At 41.9% G+C, this 6,022-nt stretch overlaps 1 long non-coding RNA gene across 1 annotated transcript; it reads right to left on the reverse strand.

Annotated features, from left to right (window-relative positions):
- Positions 1 to 183: 183 nt before the first annotated feature.
- LOC144338316 (uncharacterized) lies at positions 184 to 3,471 on the reverse strand. Its single transcript, XR_013412318.1, has 2 exons — positions 3,377 to 3,471; positions 184 to 2,307 (listed from the first exon to the last, which is right to left on the reverse strand). It is a non-coding gene; the product is annotated as an uncharacterized LOC144338316 (long non-coding RNA).
- Between the last annotated feature and the right edge of the window lie 2,551 nt (positions 3,472 to 6,022).

Genomic DNA, 6,022 nt, shown 5'->3' on the forward strand with positions numbered 1-6,022 from the left:
ACGTCTTCATCCTTGCTGTCAAAATGCCAGTGCCTTCTTAAACAGGATGAGAACATTGACTACATACTAATTTGGTTTAGCTCATGAAGTGTACTCAGACACGCATAGTACAAAACAAAAAAAAAAATCAAGGAGACAAAAATAATCAAAAGGGATGAATTTAGTAAATCCTGTACAAAATGCTGCAGGCCTGAAAATATTTATTGGAAGAAATATACACGTTCAAGAAAGGTTATTCAGCAGACAGAAGAGAGAAAAGGCACCACAAAGATAAAGTGGTACAAATTTGGGAAAATGTTTCATAGAAATAAAAAATTGTTTGAAATTCCTTCAGGCAAAATGAAGAAAATATCCTTTCATTTATATGACCAGGAAACCAAGTGACTGGCTGTAGATAAATGAGCTAGTGTCAATCAGAATGGGTTAAGTACTGCTGCAGGAACAATCTCAAATCTTAGTGACTTGACATAGTGAATGTTATTTCTTGTTCATTTCACATTTCCAGCACAGGTTGATATCTGCTCCATGTTATCTTAATTCCAGGACTCAGGTTGATAGCATATTCTCTACTTAGAATATTACTAAGAGAGGCTGGACTTGGTGCCTCACACCTGTAATCCCAGCACTTTGGGAGGCTAAGGCAGGAGGATCACGAGGTCAGGAGTTCAAGACCAGCCTGGCCAACATAGTGAAACCACATCTCTACTAAAAATAACAAAAAAATCAGCCAGGCATGGTGGTGAGTGCCTATAGTCCCAGCTACTAGGGAGGCTGAGGCAGAAGAATCACTTGAACCTGGGAAGCAGAGGCTGCAGTGAGCTGAGATCAAGCCATTGCACTCCAGCCTGGGCGACAAAGCGAGACTCCGTCTCAAAAAAAAAAAAAAAAAAAAGAATATTACTAAGAGGTTCTGTTTACCAGCTTTAAATGGTTCTGCTTAGAAGTGACACAAGTCATTTCTGCTTACGTTTAATTGACCAAAGCAAGTTTCATAGCTAAACAGGAAGGAGTGGTCTCCTGGCAGTCTCTGCAATATTGTTCTCCACCTTTCTGCCACAATCCTGAATGCGGACACACCTGCCTTCTCCCACCCTCTCCCACTGGCCTTTGTGATGCTACCCTGTCTTGCTATGTCCATTTTTGCATCAAGACTTCTGGGTCTTGGAGGCTGGCCTCTCTTCCTCCTCCTTTATCCCGAAGCTGGCTTCTCAGCTTCCTGCTGTCCTTGCCCAGAGGTGATATGTAAGCCATATCCAGCAAAAAAGATGTGTTTTGTTTAGCCCATACAGGTTTGCCCATATTGTTTGTCATTTGTTTCCAATATTTAAAAACCACACTGAATGTTCTTCTGCAATTAATTGGAGGATCTGGCCACACTGGACCACATTCCTTTGTGGACACAGCTAGCTCAGCTGAGTAAAGCTGGCCCCGTAGAGGAAGCAGGTGCTTGCATCTCTCCCTGGGCCCACCTGGTCCACTGATGCTGCTTATGTTACTGAATCAGCCACCTGGGAGCTCCAGATTTTCCCCCCGGGAAAGGGGAATCGCCTTAATTTAGTTTGTATCTACATGCAAATGACAATTTAAATCACAGTGTAGTCACGATCTCTTACCTGCATTTCAAGCCTGCGTTTCTAACATCTATTAATCCTTCCTGCTCCCGAGACCATTTCGACGTGGCTCATGATTCTGCCATGTTCAAAACTATGGGCCTCAGATGAGTTACTTAATCTCTATAACTCCTTAACTCATATGTAAAAATAAATAAAAAAAGTTTCTGTAAGACATATGAACTTCATGACCCCCTGATAGGATGCACTGAAATGAACACAACCTCATGTTGGTGGTATGCTTGTCTAAAATGCATAACCACAATTTAATAATGAGAAAACATCAGACAAACCCAGATTGAGAGACATCCTTTGAAATAACTGACCAGTGCTCATCGAAAGTATCAAAGTCATGAAAGGCAAGAAATGGCACAGCCTGGAGGAAACCAAGGAGACATAACAATTAAACGCAATGTGGGCCAGGTGCGGTGGCTCATGCCTATAATCCCAGTACTTTGGGAGGCCGAGGTGGGTGGATCACTTGAGGTCAGGAGTTGGAGACCAGCCTGCCCAATATGGTGAAATCCTGTCTCTACTAAAAATACAAAAAATTAGCCGGGCATGGTGGCTCACGCCTGTAATCCCAGCTACTCGGGAGGCTGACGCGGGAGAATCGCTTGAACCCGCGAGGCGGAGGTTGTAGTGAGCCGAGATCGCACCACTGCACTCTAGCCTGGGCGACAGAGTGAGACTCCATCTGAAAAATTAAAAAAATAAAATAAAATAAAACAAATGCAATGTGGGATCCTGGACTGGATCTTGGAACAGGAAACAAACATTAGGGGAATTGTTGGTGAAATTTTAGGAAGCACTATTACAATTGGGGCAATTCTCTTAAGTAAGCGACTTAGCTGTTTCATAATTTCTTAATATTAATTTCTTGGTTTGGAAAATTGTGCTATGACTATGTAAGATGTTAACATCAGGGGAAGTTGGGTCAAGAGTATACGGGGAACTCTCTACACTATTTTGGAGACTTTTTTGTAAGTCTAAAATTATTTCAAAATAAAAAGTTAAAAGTAAAGTTATCGACCGGGCACGGTGGCTCATGCCTGTGATCCCAGCATTTTGGGAGGCTGAGGCAGGCAGATCACCTGAAGTCAGGGGTTCAAGACTAGCCTGACCAACATGGCGAAACCCCGTCTCTGCTAAAAAATACAAAAATTAGCCAGGCATGGTGGCAGGTGTCTGTCATCCCAGCTACTCAGGAGGCTGAGGCAGGGAGAATTGCTTGAACCCGGGAGGCAGAAGTTGCAGTGAGCTGAGATCATGCCACTGCACTCCAACCTAGGCAACACAGCCAGACTCTGTTTTGGGAAAAAATAATAATAATACAGTTATGATAAAAAATTTATGTCATGGGATCATAATGATGTGAAAGAGATCATACGCGTAAGGAGCATGGCCCTGCAACTGGTCTGCCTGTCTGCTCCTCCCTGCACGGCGGCCTGCTTTCTGCAAGTGCTCTGTAAGTACTTGACGTATTGAATTAGCTTGAGAAAAAGGAAAGGGAAAGTAACTGTATATAAGTCACACTGTTTAATTCTTACAATCACTCTCCGAGGAAGGTATTATTATCCTTATTTTACAGATGAGGAAATTGAAGTACAAAAGGGTTTATAGCTCATGCACTTGAGCACAATTTGTTTCTGCCAGGGCTGTGGTGAAATGTTTCTTGCCCACAACACTTCCAACCCAGGGGAGCATCCCTCCATTCTCCCAATGCCCCCAAGCCCACATTTTCCAGCTTCCTGGTGTGTACTTACAGCAAACAGGGCCACTTCTGCCAGCTTCCTGCTCCAGCACTTGGATTTCATTAGCAAGCACAATTCTAATTGAACTTTTGTTCACTAGCCTTAGCTTGGCAATTAACCAAGCTTCTCCCAAGCTCAGAGCCCATGTTTACTTCCTTTCATGGAGAGTGAGAGAGGAAAGCAAATCTCAATCCTCATTCCTGGGGCAACGTACCCTGTGCTTGTGCTGGTTTCTGTGTCTCTCTGCGTTCCCAGGACACTGTACACTTAGTAATTTCTAAAGAAGGCTGATAGATTCAGATGGTAATCTCAGCCCCCTTCTGGTTCATTCCCTGGACTCTTGGCCTCATTAGAAATCCTCTCACTGCCTGCCTCCAGCCTCTCACTTAGAAGTAACTGTTGGCCTCTGCTCTCCTGCCTGCCAGAATCTCAGAGCACCTCGTTTACTTTTGCCTTAATGTAACATTTATTGTCATTTCCTCCCTGTTCTCTGATTAAAGAAGGAATAAATGTTCATTGCAGAAAAATCGGAAAATGTGAAAAATCACAAAGACGAGACTAAAACTCGATCATAATGCCACCAGCCAGAAATAAACACTGCTAATACATGCAGGTGCAGGTGATGCTTGTCTTTCTTAAAGATGGCTTTTGTGCAAATTACATATTATATGTCAGAAGCCCTAATTCAGAGATCCAAAATGCAAGTTAAAAACAAGGCAGGGGGCCGGGCGCGGTGGCTCAGGCCTGTAATCCCAGCACTTTGGGAGGCCGAGGCGGGCGGATCACGAGGTCAGGAGATCGAGACCATCCTGGCTAACACGGTGAAACCCCGTCTCTACTAAAAGTACAAAAAATTAGCCGGGCGAGGTGGCGGGCCCCTGTAGTCCCAGCTACTCGGGAGGCTGAGGCAGGAGAATGGTGTGAACCCGGGAGGCAGAGCTTGCAGTGAGCTGAGATCCGGCCGCTGCACTCCAGCCTGGGCGATGGAGCGAGACTGCGTCTCCAAAAAAAAAAAAAGTAAATAAAAAAAAACGAGTCTGGTTTTGTTCCCCAGCATGTCCCTGTGCTCAGCAGAGGCGCTGGCACAGAGCAAGTACACAGTGAATACCACTGAATGGACAGAAGAGGGGCATGCCCTGTAGTGTCCACATCCTCCCACGGGGAGACCCAGGCAGAGCACTGCCAAAGAATCTCCCCTCCACAGAAGATCTGCAGCAACCATAAGTCAGGATTTTCATTGTTTTTAGCACTGTAAGAATAGGAATACTTTGTCACATATAAGCCTAGTGCTGAACTTTCAGAGAGCCCACTTTCAAAGACACTTTTAGCAAAACATCGTGTATAAAAGGGGAACTTTGTAAATATTCTTTCAATATTTTAAACTATCTCTCCGTGTGTGTAGAACACTTAATATTTCATAATTATATTATGAAATACAACCACACATTATATTTTCCTACAGCAGTATTCTTCTGTAACATTAGTTTTAACAACTGCACAGAATTCAATTGCATGAATGTACCATAATTATTTCCTCTTGATGAGCATTTAGATTGTTTTCAATTTTTTTGTATTGTAAATAAATTAGTGATAATCATCTTTCCCCAGAAAGGTTTGTCTGTATTATAAATGTATTTACTTATTTTATGTTAAACTACCTACTCAAATGGTATGCCAATCTGGATGCACAAGTTGCCCTGTATAAAGATTGTACCTAATTTCTTCTTCTTCTTCTTTTTTTTTTTTTTTGCTTTTGAAGACTTATTTGACTTTCCACAAATACCCATTCTTATTGACTGTTGCAATTTTTTCTCTTTCATCTTTTATTTTAGAATCAGCGAGTACATGTGCAGGTTTATTATAAAGGTATATTGCACGATGCTGAGGTTTGAAGTATGAATGAATCTGTTACCCAGGTAGTGAGCATTATACCCAATAGGTAGTTTTTCAACGGTTGCCCTCCTCCCCACTCTTCTCTCTCTCGTGTACCTTAGTGTTTATTACTCCTATCTTTATATAAGATTGTAAAAATTTCCACATACAGTGTATAAGTGCTCATTTCCTAATCCCATGATCCACTATAGACTTAGTTAGTGCTAGATCACAGGGTGAGACACCTAAACAGTCATTTGAAGTATCTAAGTACTTTGAAGTATCACTAAAGTACTCAAATATTACTAAACATTGTATTCACCAAAACTCCTAAGGAACAAATAGATGGTCATTGAACCACTGTCTAAGAAGGATGGTCCAAATAACTGTAGGAATGTGAGTTTACTCAGGGGGACATTCATGCAAGTTCTGGGTCAGAGTTGAATTGTTGGGGCATCAGTGGAGGGGCTGAAGTCTACTCCTTTCCCACTCTTACTTACCAACACCCAGACACTCTGCTTTATAAGTACTATATAAATGTCTAATGAGCATCAATTTTAATCATATAGAGTATTGTGTATTAATTGGAAGATTATCCATGATAAACTGATAACTGATTAAAGAAAGCTGAAGAACATCTTTTGTACTTTCTACTTTTTAAAGGGAAGGGGAAACCTATGTAAGTAGTCATACATTTCCATATGTTTATATAAGCAAAGGAAAATATAGACAGTTACCATACAATAGTTTTAACAGTCTCTATTAGGAATATTAGTCTGGAGAGGG

Source organism: Macaca mulatta, chromosome 20 (genome assembly GCF_049350105.2).
Source record: "Macaca mulatta isolate MMU2019108-1 chromosome 20, T2T-MMU8v2.0, whole genome shotgun sequence".
Taxonomy (NCBI): domain Eukaryota; kingdom Metazoa; phylum Chordata; class Mammalia; order Primates; family Cercopithecidae; genus Macaca; species Macaca mulatta.